At 39.8% G+C, this 15,753-nt stretch overlaps 1 long non-coding RNA gene across 1 annotated transcript in view; it reads right to left on the bottom strand.

Moving 5' to 3' along the window:
* Positions 1–12,531: 12,531 nt before the first annotated feature.
* The window catches only part of LOC137166502 (uncharacterized), a 53,511-nt gene continuing 50,289 nt past the window's right edge, over positions 12,532–15,753 (bottom strand). The window contains exon 4 of the long non-coding RNA XR_010923716.1: positions 12,532–12,637. This is a non-coding gene — a long non-coding RNA (uncharacterized lncRNA). The remainder of the gene's footprint in view (positions 12,638–15,753) is intronic.

Genomic DNA, 15,753 nt, shown 5'->3' on the forward strand with positions numbered 1-15,753 from the left:
TTGCACATAAACTTTTCAGACACTAAAGACTCTGATAGTAGAATCCTTATTCACCCTAGTGAGCACTTATTCTCATGAATATTCCTAGCAAAGACAATGGAACTACTCACATGATAAAATGCACACTGCACTAAATAAGGACTCCACAATCTGACTTCAAACAGATTAACAGAATTGGTCAGACAGTACAGAAAGTGATTTGCGAATATTTTCACAAACAAAAGCAGCAAGTTGTGGGGGAGGATTATTTTGTTTTGTTTTTGTGGAATCATTTGTTGGCTATGAATATTCAAACAGTGGCCAGTATCATGAAAATGTTTGCAATCCCAACAGCTTTGTGCATTTTATCAGAAACAATTATTTGTCAGAAAATTTGTAGCAGAAGTGTATTATTTATAGTTAGTCATTTGCTATTTGTCATTTGTTTTGGATTTTTTTCCTTTAAAGTTCTAGGTACTTAGCCAGTGACCAAAACTAATCCCATGCGATTTTAGGTGATCAGTCACTTGCTATAAATAGTGAACAGTTGGAGTGAACAGTTTATAAACCCCACATAGGTCAAAATCACACAAACTATTCAGTCAACACAGAATAATGAATATTTTCTAAGGCTTAGTTCACAAACTATTTGTTAGCAATAGAGGACTAAATTTCCAAGAAACATTATTTGCAATGCATAACCTGACCATGTGAAACAATCACCACAACAGCCCCTTCCCCCTCCTCATGGTAAGTAAGCATTTGTTATCTGTTTTACACCTGGGAATACTAAGGAAGAGAGAAGTTAAGCGTCTTGATTAAGGACACTTGATTGATTGAGGAAGCCACTGTTAAAGCCAAGATCATTCCTGTGCCTCTCTCAAGGCAAAGAGTATTCTACTATATTTTGCACTGTATCAATAGTAGGTGCTGCTTCATGTAGATTATGTTGAAATTCCCCCTTGAGATCCAGGATGGTAATGGCAGTTTATTTCCATTTCAGTGCAGAAACAGCCTCTCTCTAGTCTAGATCCTTCCATGCCCCAAGCAGGGGTTAATATTGTCCATAAATCATATCTGATTTGGTATCATATGAAAAGGGACATTGTTTGGCTAAAGAGAGGGATTTGTGCATCCCTGCTCCATATCCTACCATCTTAAATTTGGATTAAAATAGGGTAGTGCAAAAAATACTCCACTCTAGAAGTGAAACAAGTCACATCTGTATCTTTACATACATCTGTCATTCTAAAGGTCAGCAAACAATGCTCAGCAATCCAGATCATCACGTTCGTATTGGACAAGATACCTTTCATACCATGTGTCCCGCATACCTATATCCAGAAAAGTCACAAGAAACCTTTAACTTTCTGCTGCCCAAAACATATAAGGACTACTACTGTTGTCAAATCAAAGACCAGCCCCCTTCAACTCACAGATACCTAAAATGCCCCTTATGCTATAGGTTAGCCATCCCCTTATACATGTTGTCCCTGCCTTTTCTGCCTTCGTGAAACTACTTCTGCTCACATCACCCTCAAAAGACAAAGGCAAAAGACAAAGAGAAGACCAGTGACAAATCTCTTGCCCAGCTGTGGTTAACATAAGCAATATTTTCTTAATTACAAAATCCTAGGTCAGAAATGGGTTGTCATACAAAATGCTGTTTGCAAATGCTTATGAAAATATTTGTCCAGAAAGCAACAGATAAAGATGAGAGAGAATTTAAATCTCTATTGGCTCGGTTACCATATGAACATAAACAGACAACGTGAAACAGACAATTGTGTGACTGTGGGCAAATGCATATTAATAGGATGATCTTTTTGTTTCTCTTTTAGAAAGAGCCTGAAAAGCCATCAGGGTGGTTTTCCAAATAGAGGCTTCTTCATTCACCTGCCCATGCCCGCCATGTGGCTAATACCAGATTGGGAAGTCTTGCTTCCAGCGTGTGGGCAGCGAGGCAGCAAGTATGGAACAAACACAACTAGTGCACTCTGGGTCAGTATGGATGAGAACGTAACAATGGGTGTATGACTGTAATAATTTTTTTACCCTCTGCTACCTGATACTGAAGTCTTTCTGTTCAGTGTGTGTAAGTGTATTCTCACATTTTATATTGAATATAACATAATGGATAACCATTAAATATGTGAGATACTCACGCTTCACTGGATTGGAGGGCACTAGACCAACAGGATCAGGCCATGACACTTCTCTTGCTTTTTTTGCACAAGCTACAGGACGAATCCAGGACCTGAAACCCTCCCAATGCCAGTGGGCCTTGTTTTTATTTTGGAGCCATCATGATGTCAGAGCTAAGATTGCATCTATTTGGAGTGATCATCAAGACTGAAGCCAGCTTTCCATATTGATTTTGAGTTTGTTATATATACAGAAGAAATTATTTTTCATTTTTGCTTTAAAAGACCCCCTCACCTCCCAGTTTATTTGGTGGTGGTGTTTTATTAGTGTTTGTATCATGTTTTTGAATTACAAGGGATAAGTGGGTCCAAACAGTTCAGTAGTGAAACAGGTAGCAGTTCGTGGGTGAACAGTAATATAGCAGTAATATAACAGTAATATAACTGTACCTCAGATATTGTTAATCACAGATAAAGTGTATTCTATTTACATTCAGATTATAGAACATTTATAGCATCTGTTCTGTATTTGGCCACTAACTAGAATAAGACAGTTTGAAATAAGATCTGTACCTCAGATATTACAGGGCAAGCTATTTACTTGTACAGGTAGAATAGAAGAAGTCCCAGATCTGCAGCAGCTAAATTCAAAAGGCAGTTTAAAAAAAAAAAGAAGAAGAAGAGATTTCTAAATAAGATCTGTAGAGCTGATGGTATGCAAAGACAGAAGGCAACATTGCTCTCTGACTCCTTTGAAGATTCAAATCTCTAAGTGGCACATTTTAGCATATCTATATGACCAGGACAGAGGCATTTATATCAAATGCTACTGTTTGATTTTCACATGTCTGTATTTGAAAATGTGGATGGGGTTTGCAGATATGCATTTCTGTCAGGCAGGGCTAGTGTCTAAATTTATTTCCATATGTTTACTTCCACAGTGTGCCTCATTCTGGATGATCAGTATATGACTGGATACAACATAGACCTCTGATTTATTTATTCTTGTATGCTTCTAATGAAAATAATCAATCGTCTGCTGAAACTACAGGCTACACTGAGCTTAGGCAACATATTGTATCTATGGTCGAGAAATGCAGGAGACAAACTAAACAAGAGTTAACTATAAATTTTGGGTCTGGTATTCTGCCTTGGGGCTCTGATTCCACACCCAGAGTGAAACTTAAATAGTTAATGTAGTCACCAAAACTTCTAGATGGACTTTTAGCCTCATATTTCCAATGTTGCTGTGGTTAAATTGGATTTATATATTAAATGGATGTGAATCCTAGATCCAGGCTGTTGCTTCTTCCTTCCACTCTTCTCTATTTGCCCCCACTTCACACACCTTCCCCCCAGAGAGGATCTCCCCTTCTTCTCACATGGTTTAAGGTTAATTCACAGGATACATGGCTGGGAAATCACACTCAGGAGTTATGACGTTTTGTCGTCGTTCTTTTGGGTTTTTTTGCATTCATTGTCCTCAACACTGTAGCCCATGAATTATTACACTCCCAAGTTATCATATTCCACATTTTGTAGTAGGGGAAGTGGCTTTTCATGGCATGAGGCAGATCCCATGCCAGCTTTTTAACTGCAACATGACACCTAAACAGTAACATGCATTTCACAGAGACTTGCCACAAAATGCTGCAAACCACCAACCCCTTGCAATTTGCATATAGTTTCTGTCATTGATTGAGTCTGATTCACCTCTGTGAAAGCAGAGAAGTGCAATTTGCTTGCCCAGTACCAATCAGGCCAGACACACCCAGTGGGAAATTCAGCTGCTAGCAAAAGGAAATGCAGTAGCATAACTACCATCCTCTTCCAGGGAAGGGAAGCTTTTATTAGCCACCTCTTAGTGCACCCGGATGCACATTTCATTTCCCTGTGCACTTTGTGGGCCACACCCGTGGGCTTCAGGCCCACTAGCAGAGCTCATGTCTGTGTGGCTGAGACAAGATAGTGCATGATCTGGCCAGTAGGGCAGATCTAAAAGCTTGTTGACACTGAGCTGTACAAGGATTTCCAAAGCCCACCAACAAGTTGCACATTAATTGGTCTGTGTAGACCCTGTTGGTGTGCACTGAAGGTTCCCTCGTGCACTTTACCATAGTACTGTTTCAAGCAGCACTATGTTAATGCACCCCAGGAGTGCAATTCACGTGCAAAACGTTAGTGCACTTCAGAAAACACAGCCCGGTAGACCACACTACCCCACTGTGTCAAGAGGCTCTAAAAGACTCGGTCCCCAGTTCAGCAAGGTACCTAAGCATGTATGTAACTTTAAGTACTTAAGTAATCCCACTGAAGTCAATGGGTCTATTCACGTGCCTAAATTTACACATGGGCTTATGTACCTTGCCGAATCAGGGCTTAATTTGGGATTAATTGTACCATTTATATCCCAAATTAGGTTCAATATCAACGTTTACATATTTTTACAAACAAAATCCTTAATGAAGCCTGCATCCAGTACTTTAGTGCTATGCATCACTTAATGGCCACCTCGTGTTGTGAAGATGAATCCTTCCTGCACTGTGACATGTCACTGAGGAGTAGGACACAAACAAGACTCTGCTATTCATGTCTATCTTGGACTGCTCTTTGCATGTCCTCTGTTTTGTTAAGTCCCTCTCATGCTGAGTACCATATTATCATATTTCTCACTGAGCTGCTTGTGCTATGCATTCACAACAGTGTATAATGACCTAGTACTGCTAAGCTCTGTACAATGTATAGCGTTGCCTCAGGAAGGAAAAAAACAAAAAAAACCACAGCTAGCAAAACCTTGCAGTTTTGTCTATCCAAACAGATTGCCTTCTGTCATTGAAGGTTAATATGAGCGTTTATATTAAAGAAGGGAATACATGATACAGCATATCAATATACTTAGCAGATGGCTAATGCTTGTGATTTAATGCTTAAATAAGTACATTTCACATGCACACATAATATATTTGAACATTTTAGTCAGACATCTTCAGACTAGAGGCAGCTAGGTCACATGAGCATAACACTGCATTTATCAGTTCTGTAACCATACTGGTATTTTTGCAAACTTGATACAAATATGCATCTGGATTCCAATATATTTTGCAGGATTCCTTTTTCCACATAATGACAGCTGCTCTCCTAAATCTACAGGTACAAACCGGCTGAACTAAAATGAGATCCACAATCAGTATATCACTTTTGTTCAAATTCATAGAGTAAAAATAAAATAAAATAAAAATCATACAATAGAGGCCGTCTAGTCCAGTTCCCTGCACTCAAGGCAGAACTAAGTATCTACACCATCCTTGACAGGTGTTTGTCTAACATGCTGTCACAAACCTCCAATGATGAAGATTCCACAACCTCCCTAGGCAATTTATTCCAATGCTTAACTACCCTGACCAGCTAGGAAGGTTTTCCTAATGACCAACCTAAACCTACCTTGCTGCAATTTAAGCCCATTGTTTCTTGTCCTATTCTCAGAGGTTAACAAGAACAGTTTTTCTCCCTCCTCTGTGTAACAACCTTTTATGTACTTGAAAACTGTAATCATGTCTCCCCTCAGTCTTCTCTTCTCCAGACTAAAAAAACCCAACTTTTTCAATCTTTCCTCATAGGTCACATTTTCCACACCTTTAATCATTTTTGTTGCTCTCCTCTGGACTTTCCCCATTTGTCTACATCTTTCCTGAAATGTGGCACCCAGAACTGGACACCTGGGATGCTGTTTCCACAGGTTGCCAGCAGGCTAATTCACTCACATGCGAACAAAAATCAAAAGTATGTTAAAAGGTCATGGTATGTTCAAACCAATTCACTTGTAAGATGTAACTGAATTGTTAGGCTTGACTAGAACCTGTTGGTTATTTGCTATTATGCATGTCCTGTAGTAAATAACCCTAGATCAAAATGTGTGTTGGTATCAGGATGAGAATTTACTTAGTGTGCAAAACTTTATGAATACTAATGAAGGATACTTATATTGTTCCCATGTATCCATCCCTATTATAATGAATAGCTGGCAATTACATTATGCATATTACTATAACTGGATTACTTGTGAATACATAGAAAGTAGAATGTTAACTTCAAAGCAAGAGTCATTTCATGTTCAACAATGGACATTCACAACTCAATTGGCAGGTGCTACTCATCAAAACCCGCATGAGTCAAGACACTTGTCAGTTTGCTTTAGGTGAAAAAGCTCTATAAATACAGATTCAAGGGAATGATCCTGCATCTCTAATCTATTTGGATGCTGTGGGGGGGAAGGGGAGAATTCCAGATACAAGAGACAGGTCCTCAAAGCCATTTTGGGAAGCTCTGAAAGACTTATGGAGAAGAACTAAGCAGAGTCACCATCTCTGCTATCATTTTGGGAGTGTCTACCCTGTTTTCTGACAATCTGACCTGAGACTGGCACTCTCCCTTGTGAGCCATTCCGGGCACCATGGCAACACCATACTCCAATTGAGACCTTATCAACACAGAGTAAAGTGGAAGAATTACTTATTGTGTCTTGCTTACAACACTCCTGCTGATCCATCCCAGAATGTTTGCTTGCCCCACCCTTTTTTTTTTTTTTTTGCGCAACAGTGGTACACTGCTGAATCATATTTAACTTGTGATCCACTTTGACCTCCAGATCCCTTTCTGCAGTATTCCTTCCCAGGCAGTCATTTCCCATTTTGTATGTGTGCTATTGATTGTTCCCTCCTAGGTGAAGTACTTTGTATTTATCCTTACTGAATTTCATCCTATTTACTTCAGACCATTTCTCCAGTTTTTCCAGATCATTTTGAAATTTAATCCTACCCTCCAAAGCACTTGCAACCCTTCCCAGCTTGGTATCATCCGCAAACTTTATAAGTGTACTCTCTATGCCATTATCTAAATCACTGATGATGATATTGAACAGAACTGGACCCAGGACCAATCCCTCTGGACAGGGCCAGATTTAGGGGCAGGCAACCCAGATGACCTCCTGGTGCCTGGGGTGCCAGGCTTGGGATGCTGATTTTGTTGTTAATGACAAAAGGGAAAATAGAATGTTTGAAGTAAAATGTTTCAGATATTCCGTATGTAGATTCATCTTTCACTAATCTCCTAGAATGTTCTGGACCTTTGTAGAATCTCATGGAACTTTCCAGACTTTCTGAGAACTAATTTTCCTCGAGCCCCCGGGAGAGCTGCATTAACAGTGTAAGGCCAGTAAGGTACCAAGTTACTGAGATTTATGACATCCTGATGGAACTAGTGCACTCAAGTAAAGCCAAGGCCAGAATCCAAAACAAGGTGCAAAGCTTGGCAAATTAAATCACTGACTTCCAATTTCTGGTCTCGGTTGTGGTTTGGCACAATATCGTGTTCCAAGTAAACGTCGTAAGCAAGGCATTACAAACTCAGTCGATGAACAAACTCAGTCGATGTGACTGTTACTACCATGATGAGAAATTGCCTTGATTTAGTTTGGATTTGAAGATGCCATCACTGCTGCCAAAGAAATAATGGAAATCTTAGGAGTTGAACCTGTCTTCAAGGAAACTCGTATTCATCGGAAGAAGAGTTTGGTTATAAGGGCAAAGATAAAGTGATGGGCATCTCTGAAGGAAAATTCATGAGATAGTTGTTTGCTCGCTCATTAATAATGGTTGAGTGTCTATCAAAGAAAGATTCAGGCAAATGAAGCACCACAAAAAGACCTGGGGGGTTTTGTATGACCTTAGTAAGCTGCCAGCAGACAGGAAACCATTCTTGAACCACTGTTCGGACTTTCACCGGATGCTGACACATGGGGAATGTTTGTATGTCAATGATAAAGACATTATGTCAAACTAGACAATATCTGTTAGATTTTGTCACATTAGAAGCACTCTCCACTCCAAGTTCTCCAATTCATTCCTGATGCAGAATGACATTTTTCCTAATGTGTGACTAGCATTGAGGATTCTGCTCATGCTGCCGGTCACAGTCGTGAGTGGTGAGCAGAGTTCTTCATAACTCAGGATCATTAAAATCAGGCTCCTGGCCAATGAGAGACTGCCATTGCTGGCTATTTTATCACTTGAAAATGCCATTGGCCAGTCTTTGGATCTCTCTGACTCTGTGCTTCAATTCACGAGGGCATAGGAAAGAAAAACAACTTTTTAAACTCAAGGACTAGGCCTAACATTGTAAGACTGTCACCCACTGTAACACTATTTAATACTGGGCCACCCAATGATGGTGCACAGTTCAATTTCTTGAAGTTAGTACATTTCAGTTATTCTTAAAATTAAAAAGTTTCTATAAGTTTAGTGGAAACAAAATTTTTATATGGCATGAATAAATACAGATTTACAGGTCCTAGCATGCAAATGTGTCATCTTACATGACAAGGATAAATCATGAATGCAAATCATGGATCAAAGTTATGAAATGGGCTACAAATGCAATAAAAATAAGGTATTCAAAAGTTTAACAAATGGAGGGAGGGCGCTGAAGATGTTCCTCTCCTGGAGTTCCATTTGGTCCATGGCCGGCCCTGCCTGGGGCACCCCACTTGATATGCCCTTCCAGTTGGACTGTGAACCACTAACTACTCTCTGGGAATGGTTTTCCACCCAGTTTTGAACCCTTCTTATAGTAGTTCCATCTAGCTTGTATTTCCCTAGCTTGTTTATGAGACAGTCATGCGAGACAGTATCAAAAGCCTTACTAAAGTCAAGATATACACTTCTACTACTTCCCCCTATCCACAAGGCTTGTTACCCTGTCAAAGAAAGCTATTAGGTTGGTTGACATGATTTGTTCTTGATAAATCTATGCTGACTGCTACTTCTCTTACTTCTCTTCTTCCTTATTATCTTCTAGGGGTACATCTACACTGATGGCGGCAAAGTCACTGCTGTCAGATCGACTTATCTGGATCAATTGAGCAGTCAGTGAAGACTCGCTGAATCGATCCAGAAATCAACGCTGTTAACCCGCCCCCTCAAGTGATGATGCACAGTGCAGTGAAGGCAGCATGCAGAAGAGAAGCACAGCAGTTGACGGGAGTTACACAAGCTACTCTGCGTAGCTTGCGTAACTCCTGTGACTGCCGCCGAATCACCAGGTAAGTGTAGACCAAGCCTAGTTATTTGCAAATTGATTACTTAATTATTTTCTTCACTGTCTTTCCAGTACTGAAGTTAAGCTGACTGGTCTGTAATCCCCCTAAGAAGAAATCCACTTTCTATAACTTTGTTCATGTGAATGTGAAATCAAACACTTCACAACAGTTAAAGATCTACCCTGAGTTTTTCAGAGTCTCAAACATTCACTAATGCCAGCTTTACAGCTTTGGCAGTAGGCCAAAAATGAGTGTCGAACCACAGTCAGAAATGGAATGAGAAGACCAGACTTTTGAGAAGATAACTGATTTTTTAGACAAGGGAAATGGAGTATATCTAATCTACCTGGATTTCAGTAAGGCATTTGATACAGTTCTACATGAGAAATTATTAAATTGGAGAAGATGGGGATTAATATGAGAATTGAAAGGTGGATAAGAAACTGATTAAAGGGGAGACTACAATGGTTCATACTGAAAGATGAATTGTCCAACTGCAAGGAGCTTACTAGTAACACAAAGTTTGGAGGTACTGCCAATACGGAGGAGGACTGGAATATCGTATAAGAAGATCTGGATGACCTTGTAAACTGGAGTAGTAGAAATTAGATGAAATTTAATAGTGCAAAGTGCAAGATCATGCATTTGAGGACTAATAAAAATTTTTGCTATAAGCTGGAGACTTATCACTTGGCAGCAATAAAGAAGAAGAAAGACCTGCTGTATTGGTTGATCACAGGATGACTTTGAGCCGTCACTGTGATGAGGCTGTGAAAAAGGCTAATGCAGTCCTAGGATGCATCAGGCGAGGTATTTCCAGTAGAGACAGGGAAGCGTTAATACCATTATACAAGGCATTGGTGAGACCTCATCTGGAATATTGTATGCAGTTCTGGTATCCCATGTTTAAAAAAGATGAATTCAAACTGGAACAGGTGCAGAGAAGGGTTACTAGGATGATCCGAGGAATGGAAAACTTGCCTTATGAGAGAAGACCCAAAGAGCTTGGCTTTAGCTTAACCAAAAAAAGGCTGAGGGGGGAGGTATTGTTGCGGTTTATAAATAAATCAGAGAGATAAATACCAGGGAGGGAGAGGATTTAAGTTAAGCACCATTGTGGACACAAGAACAAATGGATATAAACTGGCCCTCAACAACTTTAGGCTCAAAATTAGGCAAAGGTTTCTAACCATCAGAAAAGTAAAGTTCTGGAACAGCCTTCCAAGGGGAGCTGTGTGGGCAAAAAACCAAAGTGGCTTCAAGACTGAGCTTGATCAGTTTATGGAGGTATGGTATGATAGGACTGCCTACGAGGACACGTGGCCCTTTGACGAATGCCAGTAGCAAAAATTCCCAGTGGCTGGAGACAGGACAGTAGATGGGGAGAGATGAGTTACTACTGATATCTGTATCTCAGGGATCTACCTGATGTGTCTTGCCCACCTCCTTAGGATCTAACTGATCACCATATTTGGGGTTGGGAATGAATTTTCCCCCAGGTCAATTTGGCAGAGACCCTGGGGATTTTTCACCTTCCCTGTAGTGTGGGGTCTGGGTCACGTGCAGGTTTAAACTAGTATAAATGGAGAATTCTCTGTAACTTGAATTCTTTAAACCATGATATGAGGACTTCAGTAACTCACTCAGAGGTTAGGGGTCTATTTCAGGAGTGAGTGTGTGAGGTTCCGGGGCCTGCAATGTGCAGGAGGTTAGACTAGATGATCACAATGATCCCGTCTGATCTTCAAGTCTATGAGATTTGAGAACCTTGGACTGAAAGAGGCTAGCTATGACTTCAGGACAGTTAGTGTCCCTTGGTGCTCTGATATATTATTTTTTATTTACATATACTGTACCATTGGCATGCAAAGGCTTCTGCAGAAAAATATGAGAATAAGGTCCCTGCCCCGAACAGTGTATAATCTAAAGACTCAATGCTGAAAGCACTTACACTCTTTACATATGAGCAGCCCCATCCAAATTAAGGAGTAAAGTTAAAACGTGTTAAAGTGTTTGAAAGATCAGGACGTATACAGAAAACATATAGATGAGGAGCAGAAGATGGCATGTGGCAAAAAGCACATAACAGAGTCTTATTGATCCCACAGTTTTATTGGGAGCTTCTTGGTTGTCGATTTTGCTGTTGGATCAGTGTCAAGTGTTTCTTTACACAAGCAGCATCTATATACCATGGCTAAAATTTTGTTTTAGAGTAACAAAGAAGAATGAATGAATGAATGCACTCTCCTTTACAGAGCACAGTGTGTGCCCCTCATCTGTAAAAAAATACATCAACTCGGAAGATAAAAGGCTGATGCTCCTCCACCATGGGAAGAATGAGTTAGAATAGGGAAAAACCAAGCGAAGAGAGTAGAATTTGATTGTTTTATTAAATAGAAATAAATAGATTGTTTTATTAAATAGAAATATTTATGGAAATAGTAATGGGTGAGGAAGAACTGAAAGGTTATTGGAAGGGATTTGAAAAGAGTGAGAGAACCAAGTAGATTGGGAGTTTTACCATTTGTCAAGGTGTAGTGTGTCTGCTCTAATTGAAAACAAGGCAACTGAGACCTAGTAGATGATTTGGAATTAAGTATTTTCCCACTAATACTACCAACTTTATCTCATTTCTAGAGAGTTACCTCCATAACTCTGTGTAGGATTATGTATTCTTTTTCCTTTAACCAACTTTCTAAGAAGAAGGAGGAACATCCTTATCAAGATGTCCAGCTCCTTCAATCTCAATCATTTAAAACTTCCCTTGTTGCAACCTTTAGTGATTCCTTTGGCCTCCTAAGCCTTTATGATATATTACTAAATCTGCAGTCGGAAGATGTTAGTGGATTTTGTTAGCTTTGCAAAATTTTATTTTTCCAATCAGTTCTAAATCCTCACATTTCACTGAGGTCTGAACAGAAAAGGCTCCACCCCCCAGTTTAACCACATTTGGCAAAGAGAATGTTGTTGTTCACTGTATTGTTAAACAGTCCCTTGCTCAGGCATCAGCGTTTTACCAAAATTCTCTAAGCAGTTAGAGGATGGCAAATGTTTTCTAAGTTACTGTGATGTATTTTAATTTCTACCCCAAATCACCCCCCGCCCCCGAACTCTGTTCATTCCCTGCTTCTGCTTACAACCTACATGTTTTTCCAATTTTGAGGAAAGGAACCCTCAGAAAAAAAGCAGGATTACTGGCAACAGCAAGGTGCCTAGAATGAGGTATTCCAGGACAGAGCAGAGCAACACTGAAGTACGTTTGATGATTTAGGCCTTAGTACCTAGGAAATTGTTAGAGGAAGGCAGTCTGTTTTTGCCTTTGTTCAGGGTCCAATTTCGAAGGCAAGTGGCGGCAGAACAGCCTCTTCCCTCAGCACCAAGATGCCACTGTGAGAGCACCCCCATATGTTGCTCTTCAGCACTGACAAATTCAAGAAATAGTTCTGCATAGAAAGGTGATCTCATTATCAAGCAACTGTTCTTATCAATGTATTTTTATGTATAAAGATGCAATAACCACACCTATTTGAAATTCTCTGGGCTTACTCTAATTTTTTTTAAATTATTAGAGTTCAGTAGGATATAAACTCAGTCGTTATTAGTAGTAAAATTTTGAGACACTAATATTTTCCCCTAGCCCTAAAAAGAGAAGTTATAGAGCTAAAAGGAACATTATGACCAGTAACTTCTCCTGAATCAATTCACTCTGAAGTAGCGGAAGGTTTAGCAAAGACCTGTGCTGCTCTGAAATATTCCTGGTTAGGAATTTGTTTTTTTTTCTTTTTGTCAAAAACACAGTAGAGAAAAATAGGCCTGTCAGGAAAAGTTAGCCCCTTCAAGAGTTTATGGCTAGCCAGGAGCTCATATGAACAAGCATAATGCAATTCCCATATTTGCTTGGGAATTTGGGCCTCGGTGTTTTGTCTACAACATCCTGACCCCCTGGGCCACCAACCCTGAGAGCATTTTTTGGCATCTTTCAGCAACACCGAGTCCTCCGATTCCTGCCTTAGACTCTCTCTGTAGAGCCTGTCTTATGATTTAGATTAGTTCTATAGTTTGTAGAGGAGGAATAAGTCAAAGATTAAATCAAGTGTTTGTGTCTTCCCCACATGCCTTGCCTACCTGCATATTTAAATCTTTGCTAGTAATATTGACTATTATGCCCAGCTAACGATGGTTAGGTTGAGCAGCAGATGGGTTGGGGTAACTGACTGTAAGCAGTGGGTTAACTAACCACCACACGCACAACAAAAAAACCCCACCTCTCCAGCTATAGAATTCCAGCCCTTTTTCCTTCAAGGCTTCAGCTAGAGGTCAGATGATAATTGAAGATAATGTGGTCCACTTGAAAAACAGCATCTTTCCATCTAAGCTGACCTATTTGCTGTTTTTCAAGAGCATCACATTATCTTCAATTATCACCTGATCTTTAGCTCCACAGCATTAGCTGGGAGGCAGCTAATCAGTCACAGCCTAACTCCTTTAAAGGGCCATCCCCTGACAGTGACACAATCTATTTATATGATAAAATTATGTACAAACCTTACACAGGGGTCACTTTAGCCATGAAATTCAGCCAAGGCTGGGGTGCAATATGTTAAATATGTAACAGCACATAGCAATCCTACACAACGGGTTTGAAAGGAAGGGAAGAATACTTTCTCCAACTGAGACCACAAGGTGAAATTAGGCAGAGTATAAACTGTTTGAATCAGAATGTTGTTAGGACACCAGAGTTAACACTCCTATACTTGCAAAATATGCCATGGAATCTTTAATGACTAAGTAATTAGGATGTCCGCCTTATGCCTCATGAAAGAGATGGCACCTACAGTGCCCTCTAAGACCCTGGTAGCAAATCAGTGTATTGATTCAGAAGGGGGGGAAAAAAGGGATCTGCTTGTGGAATGAACAGCACCACAAAAGCGTTCTGAGTGCTACTTTAGATTGATAATTATTTAATTTGTGAAATTTGACAGCATCACAGCACAAGGTATTATGGCTACAGGCAATGACACATTGATCTGTAGAATGTAACAAATACTTAAAAGTAACCAAGATTAAGACATACCGGTGGTATCCATCATTAAAGGAGTAATAAAATTTGGCTATAAAGGTGGGAATTCCACTCTTTTGGCAATGCTTAAAGATTTTGCTGCCAAAATTTCATCAGCTGTACTATATGGTTTAGTTATTTGAGTCTCCATTAATATGTCTGTTCTGGAACTAATTTTTTAGGTGGTTTACCCACAGGACTACCAGCCCATATGCTTAAAATAAAACTGGATTTTTCTTATTAGAAGTTAGAGCTTGCCTGTATATGATTACATATTGTAAGAAACTCATAAGCCTTTTTCTCAGTCAGTTTATAAGAGAATGGCAAGTATTTATGAAAGATGCACCCCCTGAAGTATCTTGACACAAAATACGGTCCATTCATTTTGCCACATTAACTAGAGCTGTGATGTAAGACTTTCTTAAGTGGTATGAAAATTTCAGATTCTTGGTTACAGTGAGCAATGGAGGAATGCTTACTCCTCAATGATCGGCACACAGCAGCTGCCCACCTACACCTAGAGGTTACAGGCTGCTTCTTTATTTCCTATGAAAGACAGTTGCACATCCCACTAGTTATCTCAGCTGAAGGCTACCTCTCCATTGGAGTCTTATCTGAAAAAGATATACTGACAAAGAAATTCAGATAAGCGTATGTACAATTCCAATAGGTAGATTTACTACTGAAGTCCTACTGTCACCACTATTTATACCATGATGATTTGAATTCATTTGAAAATATTTCTGTGTAATCTGACAAACTGTCACTTGCACTGGATTTGAAGATAAAAATGAATTGAGCCCCTAGATGCAAAAGGTGAAAACCTCTGTAAATTAGTCACCTGGAGTCCTTATTTACTTCTCTTTGCATTATGCTTTGTGGCTCCTGTGACACCCTTCTTAAAGCTCTGTATCCAAACAGAAGGGAAGGGCAGGTGATTTCCCTAGCTCTATCACAATGGCCTGTGAAGGGATGTTTGATGGGATGGGCTCTGAGTTACTACAGAGAATTCTTTCTTGGGTGTCTGGCTGGTGAGTCTTACCCACAGACTCAGGGTTTAGCTGATCACCCTATTTGGGGTCAGGAGGGAATTTTCTTTTAGAGCAGATTGGCAGAGGCCCTGTGGGGTTTTCGCCTTCCACTGCAGCATGGGGCACTTGCTGGTGGATTCTCTGTACCTTGAAATCTTTAAATCATTATTTGAGGACTTTAATAACTCAGTCTTAGGTGAGGGGTCTATTACCGGACTGGGTAAGTGAGGTTCTGTCGCCTGCATTGTGCAGGAGGTCAGACTAGATGATCCTAGTGGTCCCTTCTGAATTTATAGTCTACAAATTTATTGTTGCTCTGGGTACTGCCTAAATCACCACTGCCAGAATGGATTTAGTCTTGAGGCTTTTAGAAATACTTCTGAACAGACTTTTTTTTTTTTTTTTTTTTTTTTGCCTTTTAGGATGCACCAAATGTCAGATAGTATC

The sequence above is a fragment of the Emydura macquarii genome, unplaced genomic scaffold (genome assembly GCF_026122565.2).
Source record: "Emydura macquarii macquarii isolate MOO-44397 ecotype Brisbane River unplaced genomic scaffold, CSIRO-AGI_Emac_v2 contig_2863, whole genome shotgun sequence".
Lineage (NCBI taxonomy): Eukaryota > Metazoa > Chordata > Testudines > Chelidae > Emydura > Emydura macquarii.